Source organism: Echinops telfairi, unplaced genomic scaffold (genome assembly GCF_000313985.2).
Source record: "Echinops telfairi isolate 266 unplaced genomic scaffold, ASM31398v2 ScPeMD7_20;HRSCAF=75, whole genome shotgun sequence".
NCBI classification, from domain to species: domain Eukaryota; kingdom Metazoa; phylum Chordata; class Mammalia; order Afrosoricida; family Tenrecidae; genus Echinops; species Echinops telfairi.
Window position 1 is genome coordinate 7,527,180 of NW_022103917.1, and position 17,565 is coordinate 7,544,744.

Here is a 17,565-nt window from a genome sequence, read left to right on the forward strand (position 1 = left end):
AATATATAGTTTCTAATAAATAAGATCCTTTCGTGAGGAATTGAATCAAAGATGTAATTTCAATGAGCAGGAAATAGAACAGGGCTGACAGAAACATGAAAGATGAGCTGGAATTTAGGATTAAAGGGTTGGGTCGGAATAACATGCACTTTTAAGTAAGGACAATGGAGGTAATGACTAGACATTTGAGTTGTAGTTTGTATTAGGTACCTGAAGTTAGGGAAGTTCAGTCCACATTAAAAGTCAGGGCTGGCAGGACAGCTTAAAGGAGTTTCCTTTAAAGAGGAGGCAGAATCATAAGATTGGGTGAGAACTTGAAGCAGACAGTAGAGAGGTAGGTATACGTTTAAGTAGTAAATATCAACAACCACTTACCAATTAGAAGCAGAAAGAGAAAGGGAGACAGAGAAGTAAGAGAAACAAGAATGTATTCTCAAACTCAAGAGAAGAGAACTTTATAAAGGAGAGAGAGACATGCATAATCAAGTTTGAGGAAATATAATGTAGAAAAGGGGTTTCCACCCACCAGTCAATAAACAGAGAGACTACCAGGCCCCAATAAAGGATCCCTGATAGCCACTGCCTACTCCTTCTGAATTATAGGCAGGAGGCTACAATCTTCCATATGAAAACTATGTGTGTCATGCGTTTTAGGGAATAGAAGGATCATCTGGGGGTTCTCCTGAGGCGGAAGCAATCTGCACTGCCACAGGAAAGAGAAGCAACATGTCTGTTGTATTTTAGGCACTATCACAATCTGGAGGAATTAGGAAGTGAGACAAGATTCTAAAACATCCAGGGCTTCCTGTAAGGCGGCGGCTCTCTGAGCATACCTTCATTAAGGAAGAAATCAGAAAGAACATGCAGAGGAGACCTGCAGCTCCGGATAGCTGATGAATGTGTGGCTTTTGTGAGCCAATTACCCGGATGGAGGAAACAAGAGTGCAAAATCCACACGTGGACTTAAAAAAAGAGGGAGAGAAAATAGAGAATTTTAGAAATTAGAATAAATTCAAAATCAGTCCCAAAGGAGATCTAATGACAAGGTGCTGCATTCCAACCTAAGTCTAAAATAACCTCCCTGCCATCTGGTCAATGCTGACTCATCTAGTGACTCCCTTGTGGTTTTCCAAGACTCCACCTGTTGATGGGAGCGGAAAGTCCAGTTTTTCTCCCTCGGAGCTGCTGGTGGTTTTGAACTGCCAACAATTTGGATTGCAGCCCAATGTATAAGCACTTTACAGTGGTCTTTGTCTGACACTATGACTGTTCACATTCCTAGACTATGGACAGTGAGTATTCACCGGAGACTCAATCCACAGAGGGACCTTGCAAATGGATGGTGGGCTTCCACTAGCATCCACAGCCACACGTATATAGCAATGAGTCAAACTGCTCTACTAGCAGCTCAGGGCAGTATCTGGCACACAATCATCAGAAAGGGGAACAATGAGTTCTCTGCTCCCCAACCACAAGCTGATCAGCCCCTCTCAGAGCACTGAGGGCTCTCCAGTGCCTAACCTTAACAAGGATGAGCTCCCTCTTGTCTCCGTACCTGTCCCAAGTGAACTGTACCCCAACTAGCATATCCAGGGGCTGATGGCACCCTTTCGTCCACATCCCCAGGACTGAAAGTGCAGTCTAAAAGATAGGCAGACAAGGCAGGAATTGTGCACAGCATGAGAAGCTTTCAAAAGGGGGACTGAATCATCCCAGGTTCCTCATTGCTTCTTTGTGCCCTGAAGGGTCACTGGCCTACAAATTCCTGGCCGGAGACTCCAAAGAGTTCACCCACTTACCCCTGGGAATGGCTCAGGTGAAAATTCCCATCTCCTGAAGTTCCCTGGGGCGAAATGAGCTTCCAGACCGTCTGAAGCTTTTTGTTTCGTTCCCCCCTTCTTTCCATTGTTTTGATAACTTACTGCACAGTCGGAATAGGAGTAGAACCAACTCTAATAACCACACCCAACAAAGACCACAGAAGGCAGCCAGGGGACAGTGTCTTGGGAAAAATCAGCAGTCAGTTCAGACTTTGGGCTTTGGGCTCTGGGATTCTTGTTGGGGGTGGTGGTGGGGGTGGGGGTGGTGGGTGTGGGTGTGGGTGTGTGTGTCTTTCCATCCTTGCCTCTTCAAAAGCACTCTGGCTGTACTTCTTCCAAGACAGACTTGTTGGCCCCTTTGGCAGTTCACGGTACTTTCAATATTCTTTGCCAGCACAGGTCAAGCTCATGGAATTTTCTTCGGTCTTCCTTATTCAGTGTTCAATTTTCACATGCATATGAAGTGATGGAAAAGAGAATGGCTTGGGTCAGGTGCACCTTAGTTCTCAAATGAACTTTCCTCTTTTTCAACACTCCTGTGCAGCAGATTTACCAAATGCGAGGCAAGGCAACTAGTCTGCCTAGCTCACTTCATTTAGTGAAATGGAAATGTTCCAAATCCTAGCTATTTTAATTTACAGCAAACAGTAAGAGAATCTTCACACATTTCTGAATTCATATATGGAATCAATTTAAAAAACAAATTTATTAGGACCTAATCTAGACATCATACAATTCGATAGTTCAGTCTTATTTAGAAGTGTTGTATAATCACTACTATAATTAGATTTGAAACATTTCCTTCCTTCTTGTACTCTTTGTTATTGTTACCCCATGACGCCCCAACCTCCCCTGCCATATCCTCCTGAAACCCTTAATCCAGTTATTGCCTCTATAGATTCGCTCACCCTGTGTTTCATGTACTGAGAAACATAGAAAAATACACAATCAAGAGTCAAGATACCATGACTCGAATTCGATCTTGCAAGTCTGGCTAGACCAGAGGAGGTACACTGGTACAGATAGGAACTGAAAATACAGGGAATCCAGGGCGGATGAGCCCTATAGGACCAGTGGTGTGAGTGGCAAAACAGGGAGTGTAAAGGGAGAATGGGTAGGAAAGAGGGAACCGATTACATGGAACTGTGTGTGACCCTGGGGGACAGACAACCGAAAAGTGGGTGAAGGAAGACGTCGGACAGGGCAAGATATGACAAAATACCCATTTATAAACTATCAAGGGCTCATGAAGGAGGGGGGAGTGGGGAGGGAGGGGAAAAATGAGGACCTAATGTCGGGGGTTTGAGTGGAGAGAAAATGTTTTGAGAAACGATGTACAAATGCACTTTACACAATTGATGTGTGTATGGATTGGGATGACAGTTGTATGAGCCCCTAATAAAATGTAAAAAAAAAAAAAGAGTCAAGATACCTTCCAACAATAACAAAATACAACAGAGATAAACCTCAGTTTGAAAGAAAACAGAAAACATTAAAAACCAGAACAAATTCAAAATGTGTCAAAAGGAGCTCAAATGATAAGGTTTTAACCAATCAAGTCAGAGTTTTCATTTTAATCTACTATAATTGTCTCTACAATACTCTGTCTGATAACCAGGCTATTCCCATCCCTTGATTATGATCAGAGGGCAATCACCAGAGGCTTATTCTGCATGTAGCTGCTGGCAATGTATTTTGGGCTTCCACTTTCATTCAGAGCCTTCTGCAAACCAGAATCTCACAATTTAAACTCTGATACCATTTGTCCCCCACCCCCTCCCACCCCTGCTTTGGATTTGGATTCTATTATTTGCAATCCTTGGCTCATGCAGGCTGATGTGCTTCTTCCATGTGAGATTAGTTGAAGCCTCACTTAGATGGCTGCTTATTTGAAAACAAGCCTTTAAGACCCCCAGATGCTATTCTTTTTGATAGCCAGGCACCATCGAATTTCTTTATCACACCTTGCTGTAGCACCCATATCTTCCATATTTCCCTTATTGGAATGGAGCCATATCCTAAGAACTAATTACTCCAATATAAGTATTGGAGTAAGGATTAAGTGGAAATCAGTTTCTTAAGGTTTACCCAGAAACTAAGCTATTTTCCTTTCCCAAATGCCAGTTGCAAAGGTTCCATTAGTCCATTGACAGATGTTGGTCAATTATCCAGGTATCTTGGGTTTCTTTCTAAAATGTTGCTAAACACCACCTAGGACAAAAAGGATTTGTGCCTTGACCACAAAAGAAGAAACACTGGTGTTGCAATGGTTAAGTGCTCAGCTGGTACCCAGAAGATCAGAAATTGGGACCCCCAGCTGCTTTGTAGGAGAAAATCGGAATCACAGCCTAACAAAGCCCATGAGGGCAGTTCTACTCTTTCATATAAGGTTGATAAGAGTCCAAATTGACTTCGTGGTACACAACATCAGTAATCACAAGGATGCTGACACTGTATTTGTCATGGGTACTTTGTTAGCTCTGAAAGTGATCAGTTTTTAAATAAATCAGAATTACCAGGTATAGACAGTATGTCTCAGAAAAACTAGAATCTTTTAAAGTATATTTCAAAATTAGTTATTAATTAGTAAATGTTTGAGAATTTTAAAAAATGATGTCTTAAATATCTAGTGATGCTATAACAGAAATACCACAAATATTAACAAGGAGAAATTTATTCACTCATCATTTGGGGGGGCTTAAAATCCAAATTCAGATAAAGGTTTTCTCTTTCTATTGGCTCTGAAGAAAGTTCCTTGTCTCCCGTCAACACCCATGATCCCAGCATTCCTTGGACAGCTATGTGTATCTTGGCATCATTTACCTCTGAGTCCAGGAGGTTCTTAGCATAGGGACCCTGAATCCAAAGGATGTGCTTCATTCCCAGCTCTTCTTTCTTGGTGGTAGTCAGGCCCCTCTGTTTCATTGTTTAATCTCTTCTATCTCTCCAAATATATGAACTCAAGACATAACCTAATCCCTTAGATCAGTGGTTCTCAACCTTCCTAATGCTGCGACCCTTTAATACCCCCAACTATAAAATTATTTTCATTGCTAATTCATAACTAATTTTGCTACTGTTATGAATCGAGTGACCCCTGTGAAAGGGTTGTTCAATCCCCGAAGGGGTCGCGACCCACAGGTTGAGAACCACTGCCTTAGATGGTTTCTAGCCCCATCAACATAACTGCCTTTGTCTTGCATCAACAGGAGGGAGGTTAGGATTTACAACACATAGACCAATTACCTCAGGTCACAAAATGCAGCATAATTACTAAACACTGAGAATTGTGACCTAGCCAAGGTGACGTGTGTATGTGTGTGTGTTTGCTGGGAGAGGGAGGGGGGCACAATTCAATCCATACAACAAAACATCAAAAAGCTCTACCACAAACCAGACTTTCACTACCCAACTATTTTGGCACAGGTTGCTATCTTTTTCATCTCGAATAGTATTAAACATAGTTTAATTCGGATTGCAAAGTTTTGCTTCAAACAGAAACCCAGGTAAGACTTTGTTGTATAGTAGCTTGCAAAAAATTTGTCCTAGGTAAGTTGCAATCACTTGGCCTTGAAAAGGAAGAGACTTCAAGAGAGTCTAATGTACTCAAATGAAAATATAAATAACACTCATTTGCATTTAAGGTCACCCATCTTCTTTTATTTCATTCTTTAACACACTCTCTAACCCTAACCTATTGCACTTTGTTATATTTTTCATAGATTTTTTTTTGTTTTCATGTATAGTCAACTCTTGATTATCTCAATTCAGCAGTACAATTGAACAAATATTTATTGAGCACATTCTAATAGCACAGCTCATCTACAACAGCAGACCATTAAAATAATTCATATTTAGTTTTGTAATACATTATGATTCTATTATAAAAATATCTTGATTTGTATAGCAGTTGATAATTTTCAGAGTACTTGCACATGCATTAGCTTATTTGATTTCATGTAGATTCACTTCCCTAGTTAGGAGAGGCTGATTTGGCTTGGCCTGATTGATATTAATATTAATTTGCATTCACTAAGCACACACTGGCTGAACAGCAGGAGCAGGCGGCTGCTGGCGTGTGCTGGGGAGAAAGGGAATCTGCGATTACAGCTCCGAGGTGGACAATAGAACTGATGCACATAATGGGGCAGTAATGACCACACAGCCACACTGGCATATATGCCTTAATTTATTTTTCCATTGCTATTAACTACTGAAACAGGCATCTTTGAGGTTTGAAATGGGCAGCTAATTATGATGGGCAAATAGGATGGCATAATAATTGTGTTTGGATGAGTCACTCACTGGAGATTTACGAGTTGAGGAAACCTTTGTGACTAACAGTATTGATTGGAAAAAGGAATTAGATGGAAATGCAGAAAGTAAACGCAGGAAAAAGACTTGCGCATCAGTTCAGAAAGTGAAAGCCAATGGCCGACACTCTGTTAGCGAGGAGCATTGTAACACAGATCTGTTTGCTTCTGGAATCTCACTTGCACTTTCGTGTCACTGGCAGGGCTGTCGGAAGACTACAGTGAATGTGAGGGTTTGCCTGGAGTGTGGGTTCAAATTCTAGGCGCTGCCCTTGTCAACTAGGAACCCAGAGGTAATGGTACCTCCCACGTCACAGAAATGTGAGGCTCCCAGGGGAGAATTGGGTAAAGGGCTCATCAAAGGGCCGGACACACAGCAAGAAATGGCAGTTTTTCTTTGTAGCAACTTAAACATGGATTGTTACCGATCATTTATTTTGGAATCTTCCCACCCTACAATGCCATTCAAATTGAAGAAGTTGTAGCAAGCATCCTTCAGTTCGCCGGCAGGAGCAGGTGAAGTGGTACCGGGCCAGTTAACTAGGAGGGCAGAAAGGCCATCATTCCTCTTCCTTCAATAAAAGCCCCTTGTTTTCTATTGAGTGTGGATCACAAACAGGCTTGACAGTCATGATGAAAGAGGTGGTCTCTGGGTTTGCAACCCAGGATGGCAAGAGAAGGCCCGATGTGGTTTAGGCCCAGAGAGAGAAAAAGAAACACAATAAACAAGCAACAACAAAAACAAAATGAAGAGAAACTCACTGTCACCAAGTGACTGCTGACTCATAGGGACCCTATAGGACAAGGTAGAAGTGCCCCTATGAGTTTCCAAGACTGTAACTCTTTACTGGAATACACAGCCCCGTCTTTATTCTGCAGAGTGGCTGGTGTTTTCAAACTGCTGGCCTTGCAGTAACAACCCAACTTATAACCACTATGCCACCAGAGCTCCAGAGAGCCAAGAGAGAAGCCCACTGACACGAGGACCTATAGGAGCAAATCAGTGTGATTTGACTGTGCGAGGCCTCTGCTAGGAGAGAAACACAGATAATAAGGGAAAGAAAGGATGGTAGGAGAGATGCTCAGAACCAAGGAAGTTGCCAGAACTGAAGACGTGTTTTACTCAACATCATTTGAGATTAAGGCAATGGAATAAAAAATACAAAGGAACCGTGATGGCTTAGTTCAAGTTTCTTCACACAGGGAAGTTGCTGTTAGCTTCTTCAGGGTCTCAGAACCTTTTGGAGGTTCAATGAAAATGGTTAAGTACCTGAAAGACTGGGGGTTCAAATAGGAAGTCCCGGCAATCTACTTCCGAACCCCTGTGTAACACTGCCCTGCTCTGGTACACATGAGGTCTCTATGAGTCTCAATCCAGGCAAGAGCAACTTTGTTTTTCAAGCTCAGGTTAAGAATTTCTGCTATCAGAATATCATTAAAATGTGCTGAAGTTACAAATCTTAAACACCAGAAAAAAAAGCCCCAGTGTATACCTCAATGGAGAGTGAAACAGGAAGATGGTAGTTAACCTCTCTCATCACTTTGAATTGAGTTAAAAACTCACTGCCATTGAGTTGATGTCAACTCATAGTGAGCCTACAGGACAGGGTAGATCTGGCCCTGTGGGTTTCTGAGACTGTAACTCTTTACAGGAGTAGAAAACCTGTTCTTTCTTTCTTCCTTGGAATGGTTGGTGGTTCTGAACTGCCAACCTTGCAGTTAGCAGACCAACATATAACCACTACGCCACCAGGGATCTGTACATGGACCTTGCCAATCCTCAGCAACTGTGCTATTTGGCTATAGGACAAGGAACTAGCAGGCAGATCCTCAGGCCTATTCTAATGTAGAAGAAGAAAAGATGCGGTTTCTTAATTGGGCAAGAGATAGTCTCAGGATCTCAGCTCAGAATCTGCCCTCTACCACTTGACATTCTCTACATTTTCATGAAGAGCAGTTAGAATTGGACCCCAGAGCCATGGTTTATTTTCTGTCCTACCTTTTTCCCTTCTTCATCTCTGCCACCAGCCCAGACCATGGGAAAGATGAAAGACTAAGCACTTCAATGGCCACAAATCAAGTCACCACCATAAATAATGGAATATTTCTTGTTTGGACACTTGAAAGTTCCACAACTCCAGAAATAGCAATTTAAATGACTTAATTTTCTTCTCCATTGACTTTAATGAAGATCTCCTTAAATGCAGCCATCCGGCAAGCCTAAACTCTCAAACAGTGCTGCAAATATTTGGGGCCAGGAGTGTCTGAGAAATAGACTATGGTTATGCGACTGAAATATGAATTTGGATGAAATGCACTCATGAGAAAGCCCTAAAAGGATAGGTACTTATTTTAAAAGTTAAGATACTCCAAGACAACAGTGGCGGCATTTGAAATGCTTGACACAGAGGACCCAAAGTCAGGAGATAGATTCTTCTTCCTGGTTTGTTTTCTGTTCCTTAAAGGACAGCTGTAGTATCTACCTGTTATCTTGCGATGTTTGGACTATTGGATTATCCCCTTTTTGTTCTTGAAGGGCCAACCAAACCCAAACAGGCACGAATGAGTTCTCATAGGCTTCCCATGTGAGTGCCAGCATTCAGGGGACCCTGGGACATCTCCCAGCCAAGTGATGTCATTTGATGCTGGAGGACACGGGTGCAGAGACAAGAAACGCTCCATTGGAGACAGTGGGAGCCTGGGTAAAGGTTAAAATAAGGAGAGGATAAAACCTTTTCTGGAATGTCACTCTTCGTTCTTCTTACTTAGTATCATAACCTTTGTAGATGGGATGAATTCCCTAGTGGTGGTACAGTTCTTTTGGTGGAAGTATAGAGCTGTTTTATAATAAAATGCCATCGTCACCGAGGCTTAGTTGATGGGTGTTAGAAAGCACGGGGAACAACAGAAGTGAAGATTCTCAGCTTAGAAGCAGAGCCCAATTTTAGCTTTAAGATAGGGGTTGTTAGTGCCATTGAGTCGGTTCGGACCCATAGGGACCGTCTGCACAACAGAGCCAAAGACTGCCCGGTTCTGTGCCGTCCTCACCATTGTTCCTGTGACTAAGCCCATTGTGGCAGCCATGGTGTCAATTCTTTGCATCAAGGGCCTCCCTCGTTTTCACTGCCCCTTCACTTTACCAAGCATAATGTCCTCCTCTGGGGACTGGTCTCTCCCGACAACCTGGTTGCCATCCTTGTCTCTGAGGAGAATTCTGGCTGTACTTCTTCCAAGACAAGCATTTTTGTCTTTTATCATTCCCTGATATTTTCAATAGTTTTCTCCAGCACAATTCAAATGCATCCGTTCTTGGGTCTTCCTTATTCAATGTCCAACTTTCAGATGTGCATGCGAGGCAATGGGAAATACATGGCTAGGGTCAGGCATACTTTAGTCCTCAAAGTATCATCCTCGCTTTTTCAATACCCTAAAGAGATGCTGTGTAGTAGATTTACTCAACGAGAGGCATATTTTTATCATTGCTGCCTCTGAGTCTTGATTGTGGAGCTAAGCAAGACAAAATAATCCTTGACAACTGCAAACTGTTCTCTATTGGTCCTGATGTTACCTATTGGTCCAATCGTGAGGATTCTGGTCTTTTTTTACACAGAGTTGTAATCCATACTGAAGACTACAATCGATCTTCATTGGCAGGCGCTTCAAGTCTTCCTCACGTTCAGCAAGCAAGGTTGTGTCATCTGGATATGAGTTGTTAATCAGCCTTCCTCCAATCCTGACGCCACATTGTTCTTCATATAATCCAGCTTCACTAGTGATTGGCTCAGCATCAAGGGGGAATGACTATGGTGAGGGGATACAACTCCGACACACCCCTTTCCTGATTTTCAGCCAGACAGTGTTCCTTTGTTCTCTTTGAACAACTGCCTCTTGATCCACATGAGCACAAGGAAGCGTTCAGGAATTCCCATTCTTCTCAAGTCTATCCATAGTTTGTCATGATCCACAGAGTCAAATGCCTTTGCGTAGTCAATAAACACAAGTAAACGTGTTTCTGGTATTCTCTGTCTTCACCCAAGATCCATCTGACATCAGAAATGATATCCCTTGTTCCACCTGCCCTTTTGAATCTAGCTTCAATCATTGGCAGTTCCCTGTCAATGTACTGCTGCAACCATTAATGGAAGATCTTCAGGAAACTTTTACTTGTATGTGATATCCATGATATTGTTCTATGATTTGATCATTCTATTGGGTCATCTTTCTTTAGAATGGGTACAAATATGGATCTCTTTGAGTCAGCTAGCTTCCCAAATTCTGACAAAGACAAATGAGTGCTTTCTGTGCTTTATCAGCTTTTTGAAACCTTTTAATAGGTATCCAATCAATTCCTGGAGTCTTCTTTTTGGCTAATGCTTTCAGCAGCTTGAACTTCTTCCTTCAACCTCATTTGTGCTTGCTCAGAAGCTACCTCCTCAAATGGTGGACTGTCGGCCAGTTCTTTTTTTGGCACAATGACTCTGTATTGTTTCCATCTTCTTTTGATGTTTCCTGAGTCATTCAATCTTTTTCCCATAGAATCTTTCAATCTTGTGATCGGAGGCTTGAAGTTTTTCTTGAATTCGTTCACTTTAAGATCTATTGAGCATGTTTTTCCCTTTTGGTTTTCTAATTCTAGGTCTTTGCACACTTCATAATATTTTGCTTTGTCTTTTCCCTCTGCCCTTTGAAAATTCCTATTAAGCTCTTTGACTTCATTATTTTTTCCATTTGCTTTAGCTACTCAATGATGAAGAGCATATTTTAGATTCTCTTCTGGTATCCACACTGATCTTGTCTTTCTAATGGCTCTTTTCTTTCTTTATGAATGAGGGCCTTGATGTTCTCCCAGAGCACATCAAGTATTCTGTCATTAGTGTTTAATTCATCAAATCTGTTCTTGAGATGGTCTAGAAGTTCAGGTGGAATTGACTCAAGGTCATCTTTTGGCTCTTGTGGACTTGTTTTAATTTCTTCAGGTGTAACCTGAACTTACATATGAGTAATTGATGGTCTGTTACACAGTTAGCCCCTGGTCTGGTTTTAGCTGTTGATGTTGAGCTTCGCAATCGTCTCTTCCTGCAGATGTAGTCATTTTGAATTCTGTCTAATCCATATGGAGAAATCCATGTATTTGCTATGAACAAGATGTTGGCTTTGCAAAATTCTATCATGAATTCTCCAGCTTCATTTCTATCACCAAGACCATATTTTGAAAATACTGTTCCTTTTTGTTTCCAACCTTTACATTCCATTCGCCAATTGTTAGCAATGTATCTTGATTGCATGCTTGATCAATTTCAGTCTGAAGACTGTTGAATTCTTCGATTTCTGCACTACTAGTTTTTGTGGTTGATACATAAATTTGAATAGTACATTTATTGATTGTATTTTCTTGAAGACAGATATAATTCTATCACAGGCAATATTGTACTTGATGATCATTCTTGGACAGTCCTTTTTGACAATGAATGCCATGCCATACCTCTTGATCGTGTTGTTCCCTGCATAGTAAAACATAAGGTTTTCTGATGCAAAATGGTCAGTACCAGTCCATGTCAGCTCACCAATGCCTAGGATATTGATCTTTATGGGTTCTATTTCACTTTTGAGTACTCTCAAATTTCCTTGATTCCTATGTACACATTCCAAGTTCTGATCATTAGATTTTTAAAAATCATTTTATTAGGGGCTCATACAACTCTTATCACAATCCATACATACATCAATTGTGTGAAGCACATCTGTACATTCATTGCCCTCATCATTCTCAAAACATTTGCTCTCCACGTAAGCCCCTGGCATCAGCTCCTCATTTTCCCCCCTCCCTCCCTGCTTCCCCCTCCCTCATGAACCCGCGACAATCCATAAATTATTATTCCACCATATCTTGCCCTGTTCGTCATCTCCCTTCACCCACTTTTCTGTTGCCCGTCCCCCAGGGAGGAGGTTATATGTAGATCCTTGTAATCGGTTCCCCCTTTCCACCCCACCCTCTTTCCACCCTCCCGGTATTGCCACTCTCACCACTGGTCCTGAAGGGATCATCTGTCCTGGATTCCCTGTTTCTGCTTCCTATCTGTACAATGTACATCCTCTGGTCTAGCCAGATTTGTAAGGTAGAATTGGGATCATGATAGTGGGGAGGGGTGGGGGGAGGAAGGATTTAGGAACTAGAGGAAAGTTGTATGTTTCATTGTTCATTAGCAGATTTTTGCAGCTGTTTTTCCTTACCTTGAATCCTGACCCATCAGCAAATTAAGATTGTAAAGTCTCCATTTCCACGGGCTTTCACTGACTCATGTCACTATGGGCAACTCCACTCCAAGAAAGCAGCTCCTCCTCAATCACATTTCAAGTGCCCCCCTGACCCAAAGGGCCCATCCTCCAGCGCTGTTGCTGCCAATGTCCTGTTTCCCTTCATTGGGCTTCTAGTCTCTGACAAAGCTTTGAAGCTCGGCATAACGTTTTCAGTGGCTACCTCCTCTGAAGTAGGGAGCAGAGTTCTTTAAGTTGAGTCCTTTAAATCAGTTTAAGATTGGGATTATTTTTTTAAGACATTTTTTGTTGGAGTCGATGTATTAGCAGTGGGTTTGGTTTGGGGCATTGTCTGGGATGAGCGTGACCCTGGTTATGAGGCCATTCCTTTGTGCATTTCTTGGGTTTGTATGAGAATCTGGAGATCACATTAACAAAAGTGTGTTTAGTATTCTTTTAAAAATATTGGCAATATTACATGACTGTGGTTACTTTGCGTCTTCTAATAAATTGGCATTTAATCACAAGTCTGTCCTGGGGTTAATGCCATAACTATCAAGCCCTGAAAATCCCCTTTTCTTGCAGGTATTTTTTAGCACACAAATTTCAAAATTAATTTCCCTGGAGAGTGTCACTAAGAGTGACACAATTGTCAATGTGGATCAGTACATCTCTACTTCGCCATATCAAGATTGAACTCAAAGGAGCCTAAATGATTTGGCTGGATGGGAGCTATTGGCAACAGGCTGCAAGAATGTGGGACGGTGGGTGAGTAGGGGTGGGGGTGGGTGGCGGGGTGGGTCAGACAGAACCAAACACAGAGTCCTGCACCTTCCCAGTCACAAAATTAAAGCCTCTCTTGTGCATTCATCTGATACTCTTTGACTCCTTAGAGTCTTCTTGCTTTGGGTTTGGTGATGTTTACTCTTCTTGCCAGTCCTCATGAGTAGTTACAGGATGTTCACAGAGAAAATACTGTGCACAATAGCTTGTGTTTATTCAGTCTTAACTATGTGGTAGGTACTGTTCCACACACATTACGCACATCATCCCATTTTATCCTCATAATAACATTCTGAAGTAGCTATTGTAGAGATCCTCATTTTCTAGGCAAGAGATTCCAAGGATGTCACTGCTCACAGTTATTCATTTAATATGTAGCAGGTTTAGAACTTCAATTTAGGTCATCCTGACCGCAACACTCATGGCATACTGGCTTCTACCTCTTCGTAGATGCCTTTATATAGAAACATTACTTTGATAGGTTCACTCGAACACTCAGGGCAATCGAACATCACTCTGCCCCTCCAAATAGATATTGAAGTCCTGGCCCTTGAACCTGTGCATGTGACCCAACTGGGGGAAAGTTTATACTTCTGTTCTGCTAATGAAGTCATATCAAAGTAGAGTGGGCCCTAAACCACTGAAAAGAACAGAATAGACAAAGGGGAAGATAGATGCCTTGTGTGGATGGTGTAGAAGCAAAGGAAGTAGGAGAGAGGTTCAGAAAAGGAATCAATCTAGCTAAGGCCCTGACTTGGATTTTTAGCCTCCAAAGCAATGAGAAAAACATTTATGTCATTTTAAGCCACTCACTTGTGGTACTTCTGTTATGCTGGCACAGCTACTAGGAGGTCATTGGCCTGAGTATATGGTAGCCCCAGACCTCTATCCCTCTCACTGCCATCAACTCAATTCGACTGGGGCTAGACCAGCTTGGTAAAGCCAATGAGAGAGCATTTTTTTCAGATGTTCTTTGCTTCATTGGGGCTAGAAAAGAAAGAACGAATGAAAGAGAAAAGAAGAAAGCCTGCAACTCAGGGAAGCAGATTTGAGGCAAGAAGACAACATTCAGACTTGGGCAAAACAATCCGTGTATTTCAAAAGGCAAATACCTTGGTCCTATATAGAGAGATGTTCATTCAGTAATTGTGCATCAACTTGCACAAGTTGAGCTAGACATTCTGAATGGAGCAGCTCAGTCCTTTGCATCCCAAGGAGACTTGCCGGTTTCTCATTCCCACTATTTCATCCCAGCATAGCCTGGCCTGCCTTGGAGATTGCTGTTTTTCACTTCTCTTTCTTACAGAGTAGAAGCTTATCTGAAATGGGCGCAGAAGTTAAAAATAAGCACTAGCACTAGGTTCAGGAGCTAGTTTGAATATATGTGGGTAGGAGTAGCTTGAAACCACTAAGTGGCTAGGCAATACTTCAGACAATGTAGAAAATAATCATCTTGAACTCTACCCAGAAACAAGCACTCTTCTTATTTTAGCACAGTCTCTCTCCTTCTTTAGTTCCCTCTTGATTCTGATGGTTCACTGGACAGTATATGTCCCTTTCTCGTGGGCCAGTGTATCAAGTGTCCCCAACAAATCAAGTAGCACTCATTTCTTTAGCATTTCAAAGAGCTGCCAGAATCCTCAAAGTGGGAAATCACCTTAGAGTTGTATGGTACAAACCTCTAATTTCACAGATGAAAAGACTGAGGTGCAGGTAGGAAGAAGTGTGATCTTTCAAGCTTGCAGACATAGTTAGTAGCCGGGCCAGGATTTGAGCCTGGTCACCCAAAGGTCCAAGTCGTCACACACTGTATTACAGAAGAGGCTCCCTTAATGTCTCAGAGAAAAACAAAAACTGGCTACGAAAAGATGATTTATGCTGAAAAATGTTGCGGCCACAAAGTGCTTCTTTTGTGTGTGTGTGTGTGTGTGTGTGTGTGTGTATGTGTGTGTGTGTGTGTGTGTGTGTATGTATGATTTCTTTGATGCCTATTTTCATGTCTCTGTGTTCCAGACATGTCCATCAAAAGGGAGCAAAATGGCTGGAGGCAAGAGCCAAAGAGGAACCCAAACCATAAAGCAAACTCACTGCCAGGCGCCCAACTGCTCCTTAGAGTTTCTGAGACTGCAAATCTTTACAGGCGCAGACAACTTCATTTTTGAACTACTGACCTTATTTATGGTTAGCATAATCCACAGTGCCACGAGGGCTTCTTTAGAAGCCATATCTCCCCACTGAAGAATAGGACTTGAACACATGGTGGCTTGGGTCTTTTTTGAAGCACATATCAAAAACCTAAAGCCATGGTTCTTACATGTTAGTGTCTCAAAACTGCCACCTTCCCCCCACCCAGGCACACACACACAGGATTGAGGAGCTTCTGTTTTTGTTGACATAGGAACACACACACACACATACACACACACAGGTACCAGCAAAAGAACAGAATTTTTTTCAAAGATATATATTAATTTTCCTCCCAAAACAACCTAATCACCTTCAAAGTACTCTCCACTATGCTTAATACATTTGTCAAATCTGCGATTCCGTTCTTGGAAACATTTTTCAAACTCATCTGTTTGAATGGCCGACAGCACCTTTTTTGTTTTTTTTCTTCACCTCTTCTATGTCATCAAATCGCTGTCCTTTCATGTCCCTCTTCATTCACAGAAACAAAAAGAAGTCACATGGTCAGGTGATTAAGGTGTATGGGGCAAGAGAGGTATGCTGTGTTTTGTCAAAAACTGGCGCACTGAGATGGCTGCGTGAGCAGGTGCATTGCCATGGTGGCAAAACCAGTCCCTGTCTGCCACAAATCATGCCTTTTTTGGGTCACATAATATTATGCAATCTTTTCAGAACTTCTAAATAGAAAGCTTGATTCACAGTCTGACCTGATGGAACCAATTTCAAGTGCACTACGAGCCAACATTTTCAGCCTTCCAGGAAGTTGATGGATATCCAGAATGGGGTTTGTCTTTAATCGACATTTCACTATTTTTGAAATGAGAAAACTACTCATACACTTGTGTTTTTCCCATACTGCTGTCCTTGTAAGCTTTGGTCAACCTTACAACAGTTTCTGCGGCATTTTTCCGGAGCAAGAAACAAAATTTCACAGCTTCACACTGTTCCCTTCAATCAGCCCTCACAAAAAACGAGGTTCAATCAAAACTACTTTGACGAAAAAATTCACTGTGACCAGAGAGAATCTTCCCAGGTGATGCCACTGTGTGCACTAACTCAGAGAAAGTTGCTCAATGCTCATCTAGAGGGGAGAATGCATACTACGAAAGCTCCACTCAGTGGAGCTTTTTCTTTCTTTTTTTGTTTGTTGGGGGGGGGCGGGGGTGGTGGTGCAGCAGCACCATATATATCTACAACATCAAAACAATGTCCAAACCCACTGCCAGTCTATCTCAATTCATATCAACCCTATTTAAGATTTCTGAGGCTATGAATCTTTACAAGGGGCAGACAGGTTCAACTTTCTCTTACAGAGCAACAGGTGGGTTTGAACCATCAACCTGTGGTTTGGAGTCCAATGTTTACTGGCTGGTACCACCAGGGATCCTACATATGGATACATTGTTACTGTGATTAGGTGAATTCAAGTTAGTTCCCACTCATAGTGACGGTATGCACAAAAGAATGAAACACTGTCTGGTTCTGCAGCGTCCTCACAATCCATATGTTGCAGCCCATTGTTTCAGCCACTGTGTCTATTCTTCTCCAAGTTTCTTCCCCCTTTTTGATGCTCCTCTACTTTACCGAGCATGATGTCATTTTCCAGGGCTTGGTGCCACATTAGAAATGAAAACAGAGAACCCAGCCGTTGATTCTGCTTACTTGAATCTGTTTCTGCAGAAATTTAGAAAAAGCTGGCAATAACAGTAAAGCCATGTTATGAGCCCTAAGGATAATTGAGATCATTGGGGTCCCTGAAAGTAGCTACATTAAAAAATAGAAATAGAAATTAAAACAGAAATAAAAATATATATCTTTATTAATTTATTCACAAAACACGAAGAAGCTTACGTTATCTATTTTAATGAAAAAAATGTATATTTTCTAAAACAAAAGAAACATAGTAAGGAGAGTGGCATCATTTTACATTCCTGCAAATCTGGCTTAAAAATTAAGTTGGCTGTATTTTCCTATCTGTTTATGCCTTCAGTCTGTTCCTGTACACACACACACACACACACACACACACACACAATTGCACAGGTATAGAGTCTTGGGAATTTCCTATTTTACTTTAACCCCACTTTGAGATCTTCGGTTTTAAAGTTTCCTTGCTATCTGTCAACAATGTATTTGGGCAGCCTCTATACCAAAGAAAAGCAAAGGATATACCAAGCCTTTTTAGGAAGAAAAATATTTCAGAGTTT

General features: G+C 41.7%; 1 non-coding gene across 1 annotated transcript; it reads left to right on the forward strand.

Annotated features, from left to right (window-relative positions):
• Positions 1–16,996: 16,996 nt before the first annotated feature.
• Positions 16,997–17,130, forward strand: LOC115869078. The gene has a single exon (XR_004045985.1). It is a non-coding gene; the product is annotated as a small nucleolar RNA SNORA33 (small nucleolar RNA).
• Positions 17,131–17,565: the final 435 nt, after the last annotated feature.